Source organism: Schistocerca gregaria, chromosome 1 (assembly GCF_023897955.1).
Source record: "Schistocerca gregaria isolate iqSchGreg1 chromosome 1, iqSchGreg1.2, whole genome shotgun sequence".
Lineage (NCBI taxonomy): Eukaryota > Metazoa > Arthropoda > Insecta > Orthoptera > Acrididae > Schistocerca > Schistocerca gregaria.
The window spans coordinates 923,807,430-923,824,515 of record NC_064920.1 but is presented as its reverse complement, the minus strand read 5'-3'; positions in this window follow the sequence as shown (position 1 = coordinate 923,824,515).

Sequence of the window (17,086 nt, the reverse complement as noted above, 5' to 3'; positions counted from 1 at the left end):
TCTTTTTGCTTTTCTGTGTTATCGTGTGAAATATTGTGACAATTATGGCGTGTGAAAAACGTAACACTAGGCTGAAAAGTAAGTTGGGAAATGACAGTGAAGACGAGAGCAGTATGTTAGCGCCACCGTATAATGAATTAACTAATGTTCAAAGTAATAATTTGGTAACTGTGCGTAGGGAAATGGACCAGGCAATAAATAGTGGTGTAGACAATGAAACAATTGGTCAACAGGGAAGCATTGTCGTTCGATCGGTCGGCAACAGCTCACCTCAGGAATCCGAAATAACAGGACAAAATTTTGCAAATACCGTAGATTCAGGTTTTGCATCCTCACGTTTTTCTCAATTAAGTCAAGACACATTTTCTGCTTTTCAAAATACGAATGCTGCCGATGCAAATGCACTGCCGATAGGCACAAAGGAACATGTTCCAGGCACTAACAAATTATTATTGCAATTATTGAAACAAATGGAACAAAATAAAAAACAATCACACCAACAAATGCAATAAAATCAGAAACACATTAAAGAAACACTTCAACAAACACGTGAAGGTTTAACTGCTCAGTTACTTAAAATCGAATTCGAATTTCAGAAAGTCTGTAATGACGTAAAAACGCAAATTCGTGGCCATTCTCAAACTATTTTTTCGCGGCATGAAAATGCATTACAGAATCACGAAGCAGCTACAAAAGAGCTGCAAACTGTTGTTCATGAAAATAACGAGACCTTGCGGGCTAAAATTGACTCAGTAGCATCTACCAATTCGGTTACGCAACTTGCAAAAACTCTGGAAAACTTAAAGGTCACGGTAGATACTCTGAAAATTGGTTCAGAAAGACACATGGAGGAAATTAGTTCATTATCAGAGAAAGTAGTCGAACTTTCGGATCAACTAAATAATTTGTATACGACGGTAGATGATAATCTAAATGACACAAGACCGGTAGTCTTTAATGACACAGAAGAGTACGAACAAATTAGGAAATACAAACAAAACCAGAATCAAATTAATACACAGTACAAAAGAGAAATCCGGAAGTACAAGATCAGTTGGCACAAGTTAATGTAAAGAGAGCTCCCGCTCCGTGGCTCACCACTGCATTACGTCAGTTAATGAATAAACGTGATGCTGCACATAGGGCCTTCAAGCGTAACCCAACTCCCGAGGCGTACGAAGCTTATAGGAAACTCCGAAACAGAACCAAGCAAAGCGTGAGGAATGCCAAAATCAGACATGCCCGCTCTGTCGTATGCGGCATATCAAAACCTGATGCACTGTGGAAAAAGCTGCGCAGTTTCGGTATAGGGAAGCGAAGATCTGACGCTGTTTATCAAGCGTCTGCAGAAGAATTAAACGATTTCTTCTCAACAGCTGCAAACTGCCACGCAGCGACAAATTACCAGCCCCAAGATATCAATCTCTCGAGAGACAAGTTTTTCCTAAAACATGTCACTACCGGCACAGTACACAAGGCAATTATGAGAATCTCTTCCGAGGCAGTAGGAAATGATGGAGTGAGCATTGGCATGATTAAGAACGTCGTAGACACTATTATTCCAGTTATCACAGACATCTTCAACCTGTCTCTTGTCAGTAGTACATATCCTACGGAGTGGAAGCAAAGTTTAATTAAGCCTATACCCAAGACTGACAACCCTAAGTCGCCAGGTGACTACAGGCCGATCAGCATACTACCTGCAATTTCTAAAGCCCTAGAGCACATCGTCCATGAACAACTGACGGATTACCTCAAAACTCATAACATCCATGACGAATATCAGTCAGGCTTTCGAAAGCACCATAGTACAGCAACCGCATTAATCAAAGTAACTGATGACATTAAACATGCTATGGACAGACGTGAAGCTACTATCCTAACACTGCTTGACTTTAGCAAGGCTTTTGACACAGTTGACTTCGATATATTACTAATTAAAATGAAACAGCTGAATTTCTCAAACAGCGCAATACAATGGTTCGACAGCTACCTCAGAAACAGAAGTCAACAAGTCATTTGTGGGTCGGAAAAGTCATCATGGAAAAGCGTTCGCTCTGGAGTTCCCCAAGGCTCCGTCCTTGGTCCACTACTCTTCTCACTGTACATTAATGATATTTCTTCAGTGATTCACTCCTGCAACTACCATCTTTATGCCGACGACATCCAACTGTACATAAGTGCAAGCCCCAAGAACATTGCTGGCGCAGTAGCGAGTATGAACGCAGATCTTTGCTCTGTTTCTCGATGGGCACAGAACCTAGGTCTGAAACTAAACCCCAAGAAATCCCAGGTCATACTTATATCTCATCCAAAGTTAATCAGCCGGTACTTTCGCGAAACAGTCCCTAAAATACTCCTCAATGGTACCCAACTACCATACCAAAAAACAGTAAAAGACCTCGGAATAATCTTGGATGAACACCTAAACTGGGAAGAACAAACAGTCACAGCTTGCCGGAAATCGCTCTCCTCCCTACATGCAAGTCAAAAATTTAGAAAAATATTTCCAACCCATGTTAAACAAAAATTAGTCCAAACACTAGTCTTGCCTAATCTTTACTACTGCGATGTAGTTCAACACGGCACAAAGAGTGAAAATTCTAGATGCCTCGAGCTAGTGATGAATGCTTGCGTTAGATACGTGTGCAATATTCGGTTGTATGATCATATCAGTCCTTCATACTCCCAGCTAGGTTGGATACGCCCACATACGGCACGCGATCTCCACACGATGTGCTTACTTCATCGATTTCTTAGCCACTGGTGCCCCCAATACTTATCTTCTCACATTAAACACCTATCATCATTCCACAATCGCAACACCAGATCGGATACGTCTATCATCTTGGCTGTACCTTTACATAACACAAAATCTTTCTCCGTGTCATTCTCCATCTCAGCCATACGACTATGGAACGCGCTCCCCTGTGATCTGCGTCTTATCCAGAACTACTCAACATTCAAGAGGGAACTCATAACATACATATTAGGGACGGTATAGCCACCATTCTTGTGCCCCTCCCATCTCTTTCTTTCTCCTCTCCATCACAGCTTCGAATTTTACCGTTCTATTTCTCTTCCTCTAACCTATCTACCTCTTATATATCTCTTTCACCCCATTCTATCGTCTTATGTCTGTGCTCGATGAGAATAACTCACAAGCTGCAAGAACATAACGAGAAAATTCCCAACTAACAATGTGACTGACATTCAGAAAAGAAAAGTATGTTTACTTTCATATACATAGATATTATTATTATTATTATTATTATTACTATTATTATTATTATTATTACTATTATTATTATTATTATTGATTGTTATAATTATTTTTTATTGTTATAATTATCATTGTACTACTGTTATAATATCTATTTTTTTCTTTAACATCAATACTGCATAATAGGCTATATGTCCTTAATGTTAAGTAGAAACTGTAACTCGTTCAATCTGAGTATGCCTGGTTAGGTGTAAGAGAGGGCCTGAAGGCCCTAATCTTGCCAGGTAAAATAAATGCATAAATAAATAAATAAATAATAAATAATAGAATAATTACACATTTCAGGTGAAACTTCCGATCCAACACGGGAAGAGGGACTTAGAAAAAAAGAAAAGCCACAAAATAATAACACAGGGCATTTCGGAAATTATGAAAGAAATTGGCAAGATGCACCGAGTTTTGAAATGGAACCGCCGACACGACGTAACAATGACCGATATGAGACTCACCTTCACGATGACTTTGACTATAAGCTGTTCATTACTACACGTAAATTCAAAACATTTAAGAACTCTGGCAACGACATTCATCCACAAGCATGGCTTCATCAATTCTCTCATTGTTTTCCTCCCAAATGGTCATTGGAGCACAGGTTAGAATTTATGTGTGGCTACTTAGAGAATGAACCAGCTGTAAGAATGCGATCGGTCATTCACGACTGTCAGAGTGAAGGCGAAATTGAGAATGTCTTTCTCTCAGCATATTGGTCTCAAGCTACACAAGACCGAGTCAAACATAGCATCATAATGATGAAACATTTCTAACAATCTGAATTTTCCAGTCTTGTCAAATATTTCGAAGACATGTTACATTAGAATCAGTAACTTCCAAATTCTTACAGCCCCTCAGAACTCATCCGCATTTGCTTAACCAAATTGCCTGAAGATTTACGACATATTATTTTGACAGGACGTCGCAAAGACGACATTGAAGCTTTTCAGGGACTGTTACAAGAATTAGAAATTGACACTGACAATCGCGGGATCGAAAACAGGAAAACAATCATAACAGGTCACATCTGATACAGTTCCGTGACGACAGAAACAATAACTGGGCACGACAAGGCTATTCTTACAACGCAAATCGTAGCCAAAACAGACACCACCGATATGACAACCACTGGGAGAGTAATAATAATCACAGGGAAATATCACCTCTCCGTGGTAATGTCTATGACAGAGACATTCAGAGAAATAGACAATAAGAGAACCAAAATAATTATTATCAAGGGAGACAGAACAATTTCAGACACAACGGTCCACCGCACAGTTACGATTCCAGGAGAAATTCTCCACCACATGACCGACAAACAAGGAACCGTGGAAACTACCGACATAACGCCAGACCTGAATTTCATCAGAACTGGCGGGATTCAAACAGGGCAGGGCCTTCTCGGCAAGGTGAATTTACAGAAGTTAGGTCTCCTAATCCCAATAACGACAAGCTCCAACAAAGAGACAGTAGGCAATGCCTCACACCGCTGGCAGCCACAAAACGTACTTATGAAGCTGACGACGTAGCTGCCGTGGTTAGTAATTACTTAAAAACGAAAGATATTAGGGACATCTTACTCCAGGAACACGACGTAAAACAGAACAACATTGCCTATCCTGTAATTCACATTACAGTAAATGACTTAAAATTTACTGCAGTACTTGACTCTGTCAGTCCCATTTCAGTAATTAGTGAAAGAGCCTTTAGTAAATGCAACAAATCGAACGATTGCCCCACACTTCCGTTAGGTAAGATTAAATTACAAGGTGCAATAGTTGGAAAAAGTGTATATGTACGCCTACAAACCAACTTTGATTTCTTTTGGCAAGCCACAGTTTCTCTATCAACCTTATCGTTCCATTATTGTCAACAGTAATTATATTGAGAATAGACTTTTTGAATGAATACAAAGCAATCTTAAACTTTCACGGTGCTGGAATAAGGTAAGAGAAAGAAGGTGAGACAATAGCTTTGAAATTTGAAGATTGGCTCTCAAACCATGACTGGAACTTAATCGGCTTTACCTTCCGTTAGATAACAGTTCGGAATTTTCGATGGAACTTGACACTAACAATCACTCTGCAAGTATTGACAGGGATGATATCGACGGCGTATTTGATACTAATGAGTTAATTCAGAATAAAATTCAAATAATTGAGAATTGTAATTACCCTGATAGGCAGGACTTTATTGAGATTTTTCAAGCACATTCCCCAGTTTTTACTCACAAAACAGGAACAATCAAGGGATTTCAATACCAATTTCGTGTCCGTGAGCATACTAAATTTTGTGTTAGACCATACGTAATTCGGGCATATTATGTTGTTGAGAAGAAAAATGGATCGATCAGGCTTGTCTTAGATTCGAGACAAATCAATACTCTCACCATTCCTGAAACAGACAGGCCGCAAACGTTGGAAGAACTTCTTCAAAATTTTAAGTATGTAAAAGTGTTGTCTTGCATTAATGTCAGATCCAGCTTTTATCAGATCGAACTTCATCCAGAATGTAGAAAATACACAACATTTCTTTGTTTCGGCGTTTGCTATCAATTTCGGAAACTTCCTTTCGGTCCGAACATTTCTTAGGCAGCATTCATTCGCGGGCAAAATTCCATATTACGTGAGTTCGTAAAACGTCCCATTATCTTATATGTGGACAATATTTTGATAGCAGATGCCTCATGGAAACAACATAATCGCAACCTCAACAGTGTGTTACGTATTTTTGCAGAATCTGAAATTACAGTTACCATGGAAAAGTCGGAATTCGGTAGGACAAAGGTGAGGTTTTTAGTACATATTATTTCTTCTGAAGGCATTCAGCCGGATCACGAAAAGTTAGAAGCAAAACAGGGCCATTCCTGTTCCATCCACAAAAAAACAAGTCCGAAGTTTTCTGTTGTTGTTGTTGTTGCGGTATTCACTCCTGAGACTGGTTTGATGCAGCTCTCCATGCTACTCTATACTGTGCAAGCTTCTTCATCTCCCAGTACCTACTGCAACCTACATCCTTCTGAATCTGCTCGGTGTATTCATCTCTTGGTCTCCCTCTTCGATTTGTACCCTCCACGCTGCCCTCCAATACTAAATTGGTAATCTCTTGATGCCTCAGAACATGTCCTACCAACCGATCCCTTCTTCTGGTCAAGTTGTGCCACAAACTTCTCTTCTCCCCAACCCTATTCAATACTTCCTCATTATTTATGTGATCTACCCATCTAATCTTCAGCATTCTTCTGTAGCACCACATTTCGAAAGCTTCTATTCTCTTCTTGTCCAAACTATCGTCCACGTTTCACTTCCATACATGGCTACACTCCATACAAATACTTTCAGAAAAGACTTCCTGACATTTAAATCTATACTCGATGTTAACAAATTTTTCTTCTTCAGAAACGCTTTCCTTGCCATTGACAGCCTACATTTTATATCCTCTCTACTTCGACCATCATCAGTTATTTTTCTCCCCAAATAGCAAAACTCCTTTACTACTTTAAGTGTCTCATTTCCTAATCTAATTCCCTCAGCATCACCCGACTTAATTCGACTACATTCCATTATCCTCGTTTTGCTTTTGTTGATGTTCATCTTATATACTCCTCTCAAGACACTGTCCATTCCATTCAACTGCTCTTCCAAGTCCTTTGCTGTCTCTGACAGAATAACAATGTCATCGGCGAACCTCCAAGTATTTATTTCTTCTTCATGAATTTTAATACCTACGCGGAATTTTTCTTTTGTTTCCTTCACTGCTTGCTCAATATACAGATTGAATAACATCGGTGAGAGGCTACAACCCTGTCTCACTCCCTTCCCAACCACTGCTTCCCTTTCATGTCCCTCGACTCTTATAACTGCCATCTGGTTTCTGTACAAATTGTAAATAGCCTTTCGCTCCCTGTATTTTACCCCTGCCACCTTTAGGTTTTGAAAGAGAGTATTCCAGTCAACATTGTCAAAAGCTTTCTCTAAGTCTACAAATGCTAGAAACGTAGGTTTGGCCTTCCTTAATCTAGCTTCTAAGATAAGTCGTAGCGTCAGTATTGCCTCACGTGTTCCAACGTTTCTACGGAATCCAAACTGATCTTCCCTGAGGTCCGATTCTACTAGTTTTTCCACTCGTCTGTAAAGAATTCGCGTTAGTATTTTGCAACTGTGACTTATTAATCTGCTTTCTTTGGGATTGGAATTATTATATTCTTCTTGAGGCCTGAGGGTATTTTGCCTTTTTCATACATCTTGCTCACCAGATGGTACAGTTTTGTCATGACTGGCTCTCCCAAGGCCGTCAGTAGTTCCAATGGAATGTTGTCTACTCCAGGGGCCTTGTTTCGACTCAGGTCTTTCAGTGCTCTGTCAAACTCTTCACGCAGTATCGTATCGGTTGGTAGGACATGTTCTGAGGCATCAAGGGATCACCAATTCAGTATTGGAGGGCAGTGTGGAGGGTTAAAATCGTAGAGGGAGACCAAGAGATGACTACACTAAGCAGATTCAGAAGGATGTAGGTTGCAGTAGGTACTGGGAGATGAAGAAGCTTGCACAGGATAGAGTAGCATGGAGAGCTGCATCAAACCAGTTTCAGGACTGAAGACCACAACAACATATATATATATATATATATATATATATATATATATATATATATATATATATATATATATATATATATATATATATATATATAATGACTTTTAAACATTATTAAGGTAAATGCGTTGTTATCTATTAAAATCTTTCATTTTCGAACTTGCTAACTATGCCTATCAGAAGTTAGCGCCTTCAGTAGTTAGAATATTTTATTTAGCTGGCAGTATTGACGCTCGCTGTATTGCAGTAGTTTGAGTTACGAAGGTGTAGGTTATTGTTAGTCAGGGCCATTCTTTTATAGGGATTATTGAGAGTCAGATTGCGTTGCGCTAAAAATATTGTGTGTCAGTTTAGTGTTGATCAGAGTAAGTAAAAAGATAAATGTCTGAGTACGTTCAATTCTGTTTGAAAATCTAATAACGTAAGAGGTTTATCAGCACAGTAATTTATTAATTTTTCTAAGGGAAGGTTTCAGAAGTCGCCTGCAGAAATACTGAGCCATGCTGCCACTATAACCACCCATAATTGCGAAAGTGGTGTCGGTGCAGGATTTGGTGCACGAACTGACCTCTAGATTATGCCTCACAAGTGATTGATGCGATTCAATCTCAGTGGTTATATCGTTCTCTCGAATCCTCCAGAAGATTTATTAATTAATTTCTTCTCGAGATTCTTCCTTGATTTCTTTTACAGCTTGCTCAATGTGCAAATCGTTCATCTCTAGGTATATGCTGCAAACATGCCTCAGTCCCTTTCAACCACCGCTTCTCTCCCGTGTCACTTGACTCTTATAACTAGATGTTGCACAAGTTGTAAATAACCTTCCGCTCCTTGTATTTAGCCCCTTCTTCCATCAGAATTTCAAGGAGAATATTCCAGTTCGCATTGCCAAAAGTTTTCTCTAAATATACGGCGAGCGTTCAGAAGCTAATGCATCACATTTTTTTCTGACAGTGGTTTGTTGTATTCGACATTCCAGTACATCACATTATTCCCCATATCACATTATTCTCCACTGTTTTCGCTACAAAATCCTATTTTTCAACATTATCTACGTTCAATACGGTGGCCTTCCGCCACCTTACTGAGAGGGCCTGTATGACCACATGGTACCACACTACAGGTACCTACATCTACATCTACATCCATACTCCTCAAGCCACCTGACGGTGTGTGGCGGAGGGTACCTTGAGTACCTCTATCAGTTCTCCCTTCCATTCGTCTCGTATTGTTCGTGGAAAGAAGGATTGTCGGTTTGCTTCTGTGTAGGCTCTAATCTCTCTGATTTTATCCTCATGGTCTCTTCGCGAGATATACGTAGGAGGGAGCAAATTACTGCTTGACTCCTCGGTGAAGGTATATTCTCGAAACTTCAACAAAAGCCCGTACCGAGGTACTCGGGAGGACGACGGTTCAATCCCGCGTCCGGCCATCCTGATTTAGGTTTTCCCTGATTTCCCTAAATCATTCCAGGCAAATGCCGGGAAGGTTCCTCTGAAAGGGCATAGCCAACTTCCTTCCCCATCCTTCCCTAATCCGATGAGACCGATGACCACGCTGTCTGGTCTCCTTCCCCAAAAACAACCAACCAACCCAGCTACTGAGCGTCTCTCGTTCAGAGTCTTCCACTGGAGTTTATCTATCATCTCCATAACGCTTTAGCGATTACTATATGATCCTGTAACCAAGTGCGCTGCTCTCCGTAGGATCTTCTCTATCTCTTCTGTCAACCCTATCTGGTACGGATCCCACACTGCTGAGCAGTATTCAAGCAGTGGGCGAACAAGCGTACTGTAACCTACTTCCTTTGTTTTCGAATTGCCTTTCCTCAGGATTCTTCCAATGAATCTTAGTCTGGCATCTACCTTACCAACGATCAACTTTATATTATCATTCCATTTTAAATCACTCTTAATGCGTACTCCCAGATCATTTATGGAATTAACGGCTTCCAGTTGCTGACCTGCTATTTTGTAGCTAATTGATAAGGGATCTATCTTTCTATGTATTCGCAGCACATTACACTTGTCTACATTGAGATTCAATTGCCATTCCTGCACCATGCGTCATTTTGTTGCAGATCCTCCTGCATTTCAGTACAATTTTCCATTGTTACAACCTCTCGATATACCACAGCATCATCCGCAAAAAGCCTTGTAAGTAGGCTGTTTAGGTTTTCTTATTGGTAACGCCACATAGCGCTCTGTATGAAAAATCACTGGCTGTGCTGTGCGCAGTCTGTGGCTAGTTTGCATTGTTGTATGCCATTGTAGTGTCGGGCAGCGGCAGCTGGATGCTAACAGCGTGTAGCGTTGCGCAGTTGGAGGTGAGCCGCCAGCAGTGGTGGACGTAGGTAGAGAGATGGCGGAGTGTTGAAATTTGTAAGTATTGGTGTCATGAACTGATGTATACTTTATGACTATAAAGGTAAATACATTGTTTGTTCTCTATTAAAATCTTTCATTTGCTAACTGTGCCTATCAGTAGTTAGTGACTTCCGTAGTTTGAATCTTTTAGTTAGCTGGCAGTAGTGGCGCTCGCTGTATTGCAGTAGTTCGACTAACGAAGATTTTTGTGAGGTAAGTGATTTGTGAAACATATAGGTTAATGTTAGTCAGGGCCATTCTCTTATAGGGATTATTGAAAGTCAGATTGCCTTGCGCTAAAAACTATTGTGTGTCAGTTTAAGCACAGTCGTGTATAAATTTTACAAAGGGGACGTTTCATATGTCGACCCTTAGCCGAGGATACCTCACTGGAATCTTCTGATTTTTTCTTGTAGTTTGTGTAATTAGTGTAGCTTTTGTTTATTGCTAGGGCGTAATCATAGAGAGAATTTCCTTTGTAGTTGCAGTCTTTCATTTTTGTACAGTAAAACAGTTTTGGCATGCATGTAGTTTTGCGCGAAGTATATCGCAGCTGCGCTTGCAATTAACTAGTTATTATTTTGAGTTCTATGTTAATGTGTTTTCTTATTTTCCTCTTCAAATTGTGCTTTTCTGTGTTGTCGTGTGAAATATTGTGACTATAATGGCGTGTGAAGAACGTAATACTAGGCTCCAAAGTAAACTGAGAAATGACAATGAAGACGAAAGCAGTGTGTTAGCGCCACCATGTAATGAATTAACTAATGTTCAAAGTAGTAATTTGGTAATTCTACATAGGGAAATAGAGCGGGCTGCAAACAATGGTGTAGACAGTGAAACAATTAGTGAACAGGGAAGCATTATCGATCGATCAGTTGGCAACAGCTCGCCTCAGGATTCCGAAATGACAGGACACATTCTAGCAAATACTGTAGATTCAGGTTTTGTGTCCTCACCGGTTTCTCAAATAAATCAAGACACATTTTCTGTTTTTCAAACTGCGAATATTGCCGGTTCAAATCCATTGCCGAATAGCACTAAGGAACATGTTTCAGACACCAGTGCACTGTTATTACCATTAATGCAACAAATGGGACAAAAGCTTCAAAAGTTAGACACAATGGAACAAAATCAGAGACAAACACAACAAAAGCTTCAAAAGTTAGACAGAATGGAACAAAATCAGAGACAAACACAGCAACAGTTGGACACAATGGAACATAATCTTCAAAAGTTAGACACAATGGAACAAAATCTTCGGAAGTTAGACACCACACTTGAACAAACACGTGAAGATTTAACTACTGAGTTACATAACATTGAATCGAAATGTCAAAAAATCTGTAATGACGTAAAAACACAAATTTGTGAGCATTTTCAACCTATTTTTTCGAGGCATGAAAACGCATTACAGAATCACGAAGCAGCCATAAAAGAATTGCAAACTGTTCTTCGTGAAAATCACGACACCTTGCAAGCTAAAATGGACTCAGTTGCATCCACCGATTCGGTTACGCAACTTGCAAGAACTCAGGAAAACTTAAAGGACACAGTAAATTCGATTTCAACACAAATGGACACTCTGAAACTTTGTTCAGAAAAACACACTGAGGAAATGTGTTCACTATCGGAGAAAGTAGCCGAACTTTCGGATCAGTTCACTAATTTATCTACGAAGGTAGATGATAATCTGAATGACACAAAACCGGTAGTCTTTAATGACACAGAAGAGTGCAAACAAATTAGGAAATTCAAACAAAGTCTGAATCAAATTAGTGCGCAACACCAAAGAGAAATCCGGGAAGTACAAGATCAGCTGACACAGGTAATACAACAATTACGTATTGCAGAGGACACTCGCGCTCCAATACGGGAAGAGGGACATAGAAATACGGAACAGCCACAAAATAATAACACAGGGCACTTCGGAAATTATGAAAGAAATTGGCAAGGTACACCGAATTTTGAGATGGAACCGCCGAAACGACGTAACAATGACCGACATGCGACTCGCCGACATGATGATTTTGACTATAAGCTGTTCATTACTACACGTAAATTCAAAACATTTAAGAATTCTGGCAACGACATTCATCCACAAGCGTGGCTTCATCAATTCTCTCATTGTTTTCCTCCCAACTGGTCATTAGAACACAGATTAGAATTTATGTGTGGCTACTTGAAGAATAAACCACTTGTAAGAATGCGATCGGTCATTCATGATTGTCACAGTAAAGGAGAATTTTATCATGCTTTCCTCTCAGCATATTGGTCTCAAGCTACACAAGACCAAGTAAAACATAGCATAATGATGATGAAACACTTTGAACAATCTGAATATTCCAGTCTTGTCAAGTATTTTGAAGACATGTTGCATAAGAACCAATATCTTTCAAACCCATATAGCCCTTCAGAACTCATCCACATTTGCATAATGAAATTGCCTGAACATTTAAGGAATATTATTTTGGCAGGGCGTTGCAAAGACGACATTGAAGCTTTTCAGGGACTGTTACAAGAATTGGAAATTGTCACTGAAAATCGCGGAACGCGAAAACAGGGACACTACAATTACAGGTCACATCCGTCACAATTCCGCGATGACAGAAATAATAACTGGACACGACAAGGTTATTCTTACAACGCAAACCGTGAACAAAACAGACACCACCTATATGACAACCATTTTCAGAGTAATAGTTACAGAGAAAGATCGCATATCTGTAGTAATGAATATAACAGAGACAATAATAGAAACAGACAATATGGCAACCAGAACTATTATTATCAGGGGAGGCAGAATAATTTCAGACGCAAGGGTCCACCGCGCAGTGATAATTCAGGGAGAAATTCTCCACCACTTAACCGACAAACAAACTACAGTAACTACCGACATGACGACAGACGATATAATCATAACGACCGCCCGGAATTTCATCAGAACTGGCGGGATTCAAACAGAGCTGGGCCCTCTCGGCAAGGTGAATTTGTGGATGTTAGGTCTCCTAATCCCAATAACAGCGCGCGCCAACAAAGGGACAGACAATGACTCGCACCGCAGGCAGTCGCGTGCGCCGGCTGGCTCAGAGAAAAATAACATAGACGCTAACCTTGAGAAAAAAATTTTAGCATTCCTTACCGACGTATACCACATGATAGTTGCGTTGAAGTTGAAACTCTGCGTACTTGGAAAAGTAAAGGTTTACACCACATTTCACAAGCAAAACCGTTTATTGAAAGATAATCTTTTAACTTTGTCTTTGCCATAAAATTTTTCACTTCACGCTACTAGTACAATTTGTCAGACTTAGAATCTGTTAACATGCAACCAAGTTTGAAGTTCAATATCCAGTCAAGAACCAAGAAAACTTATTTAAACAGAAATTACGAATGCATTGTTATAGTGAACAGACGACACAGTGTTGTTATTTGTACATTCTTGCTTGTTAGTTGCACGATTACGTAACGACTATAAGGCTTACATACTTAGAACATACACTGTTTATGAGATTTTAATGCAACATTTTGGTTTACTTGAAAATACATTATTTATTTGAAGTACGTTCGCTGAGATTAAAGATGACTTAGCATTTGGTTTCTCTGATAGCTACACGATTATATCACGACGCCACTAATATGTGACACGATTTACATTGTTGTTTTTGAGGTGTTTCTGTTTTATATCTGCACAGTTTTTCTGAATTTTTCTGGAAAGTAAAACATGTTTTTGTAGTAACTTTTGTGGTATAGCTACAAGAAGACAGTCTTTTCCGTAGCACAACAATACGTTACAGCACAGTACTTTCTTCATCACGGCAATAAGCGTAATAACTAAGATATCTATACCCAAAGTATTTCACTTTTGTTTATCATGAGGTCAGTACACTGACTTCTGCAGAACTTAGCTATCGGAGGACGATAACTACGACACTTCCACAGAGATTATCTTACAACATGACGCACAGTTTAGCGCTACAGTACACATGTTTGAGTGATTAATTTTGTACTTAAAACATTTATTTTTAAAGATATTTGAAATACAATGATACAAAGGTTTTCCGTGATACATTTCATTCCATTGCTGTAACCTGTAACATCTGAGGATATAATTACATTAATCCTCAGGGGGGTACACCCTTACTTTGTGTACCATGTGTTTGGCAAGCACAAGGACCCCTAGCTAATATGGCATTTGCTTATACAACTTTTCACATCGGTACCATATTTCTGTAACACAGAATTACACAGCTATCTGATCATTTAACTACATCAGTGAAAGATGTTTACGTAATTACACAGTTGGATAACTTCAGACTTATGTAATTGTATTTTGTCTGTACTTTTTGAAATGTTCATATTTTTTCAGAACCATTGTGATACTATGAGAGCTTTCAATGATGTGTTTGGTATGGGATCATGATTGTTTAAGTACATTTGAGGCAGATGACACTTTTGACATGAGCAGAGAAAATTTTTAGGTTTTGAAATTATTGGAGGAAGCTACGACGCTTTTGAGATTCGGCTGAGGTTTTATGATGTTATGATGACGATGTGTATTACGCTGTTGTGGTATGTTTATTGTCAATAAGCTGATGCTATATGAGTTATTTGATTATGCTACATATCTGTTATGATGAAATATTGAAGAAGTGACGACGAATAAGGTAAGGAATAATGAGTAGTGGTTAGGCACTCTGGTTTGTGAAAAAGGTGGTTGGAAACCAAGAATCGTACTTTAAGAGTTATGAAATGTGTGTATATGCGTGAATGTATCACTATGCTGGCGAAAATTTTTTGGACGCTATTATATTTAAATGATTTTATTTCTACAGATTTGTAACGCAAATTCTCAACCTGTGAAAATATTTTTATATGAGACCGCCACTGTAGCGGAAACTGGTGTCGTAAATATTTCGATAAGACAGTTAAGTGACCACCTGCACGTAATGCGTCGTGGGCACCCAGCTGCGCTACAACCACCTGACAAAAGAAAGCCAGTGTGTGCCTGTCAGAGACACAGGTGGAAAAAAAGAAAAGAGGCCATTATCATCGCTATTGACATTCCTTTGTAGAAAGCATCGTAAATACGACACCCTCAAACTTGAAAACATGATTACACTGTAGAGTTCTTCATTTATGACATTTACTGAAATGAAATGATGAGAAACATTTTATATCTATTGTCTTTCTAGCTGCGAGATTGCTCATCTTGTTTAATATCCAGTTTCTATCTGCAGTGCAGCATTGGTTAAAATAAAATTTAATAGATGTACTAATATCACTATTTTCTGTCTACAGACCCAGTAAAGAATCTTTTTATGATGTACTTTCTTGGAAAAGAGAGCACAAATAGACATTTCCCTTCACAGGAATTGCAAAAATAATTTTTTTTACGATTTGATAACTTATCTGCTAGTGTATGTTCTTGTGATGCATCACTCTAGTGTTAAGATGTGACATAGGTATTAAACATTTTTACTGTAATATTTTTTCTGCTTCAGCTTTGTCATGTTTAGATATAAGTTATTACAATTATTGCTGCTTGCTATGCTTACTTGCATTTTTTAGTCATTGCTGTTTGTATTAATTGTTTTGTGCTGCTGCATTGCCTCGTCCCTTAGTTTAGCATCTGAGCTCAGTCAGTTTAAGTTAGCTTAAGAGGGGGTAGACTATATAAGAAACTAACTATGATGAATTGGAAGAAAAGCATTGAGAATCTATAAGAAAATGGTTTGGCCAAAAAAGTAGTGTACAGTGGAGAAAAACTATTTTTGAAAGAGGATGTGAGCATAATACAGAAAGCAGGCTTCTATATGACTTTTTGGAAATAATGACGAATGAAGGGAGATCTCCGAGAAGTAAAGAAAGTTTTGTTTGCAAAATACTGCAGTGAAACAAACCCTGTCCTTTCTTTGTGTTATCCCACCATGTGTTTGTGTACCCTTGTGTATTTGTTTTCTTCCTGTCTCTGTGTACTGTTTCATAGAATTTTTCCTCTTATAATATTAAGCTACATTCACTATGATGAGGAATACTGTTATCCTCAAATATAATTTGCATTAATAATTTGTTATTTACTTGGTAAAGATGTTTACACATTATTTATTCTGTTTTGTTCTAATGCTCATCTGTGAAGTTGAGGTTTCAAAAGTTATTCTGATCTATTATGTATGTACTTATGTTATAATTTTTGTAACACTGATGTATTTGCTATTTCGATTCTTTTGTAAAGCCTGTACTACTACAAATGTTATCTGTATTGTTTTGTTCTTTAATGATATATTTTGTACCTTTGTTATTGTATTCTTATGTTATAAAATTGTAATAGACTCCAGTTCATCAAATTAAGTAACTTGTAAATTACATTTCACTGCACACATTTCTGTTGGTCATAGTATATGGACAATATGTGAGAAGTAGGGACTGATAGTGTTTGCACGTGTGTTAATAATTCAGTAAGGGACTGGATAACAGCATTGCTGGTTCTAAGGACATTTCAAAAACAATTTTTGTGAGTGCACAAGTGGCGGTTATGGACTTGTTATATTATCCGCAAGACTCTTCAATGGTGATAGTGCGCCTGCACAGTCAAACAGATGGCTGCTGGCCATCTCTACAAGGACTACAGTGGGTCTACACCTTTGATGACCCACCAATACCATTATTTCTACAAGGACTGCAGTGGGTCTGCACCTCTGGTGGCCCACCAGTAGTAATCTCTACCAGGACTACAGTGGGTCTGCTCTGTGATGACCTACCTACCGATAGTCTTCAACGTCGACTGACTCTGCTGTGGCCCATTACCTGTCTGCATGTCGAGAGTCAGCACTTTCTTTCGTTGGAAGGACAAC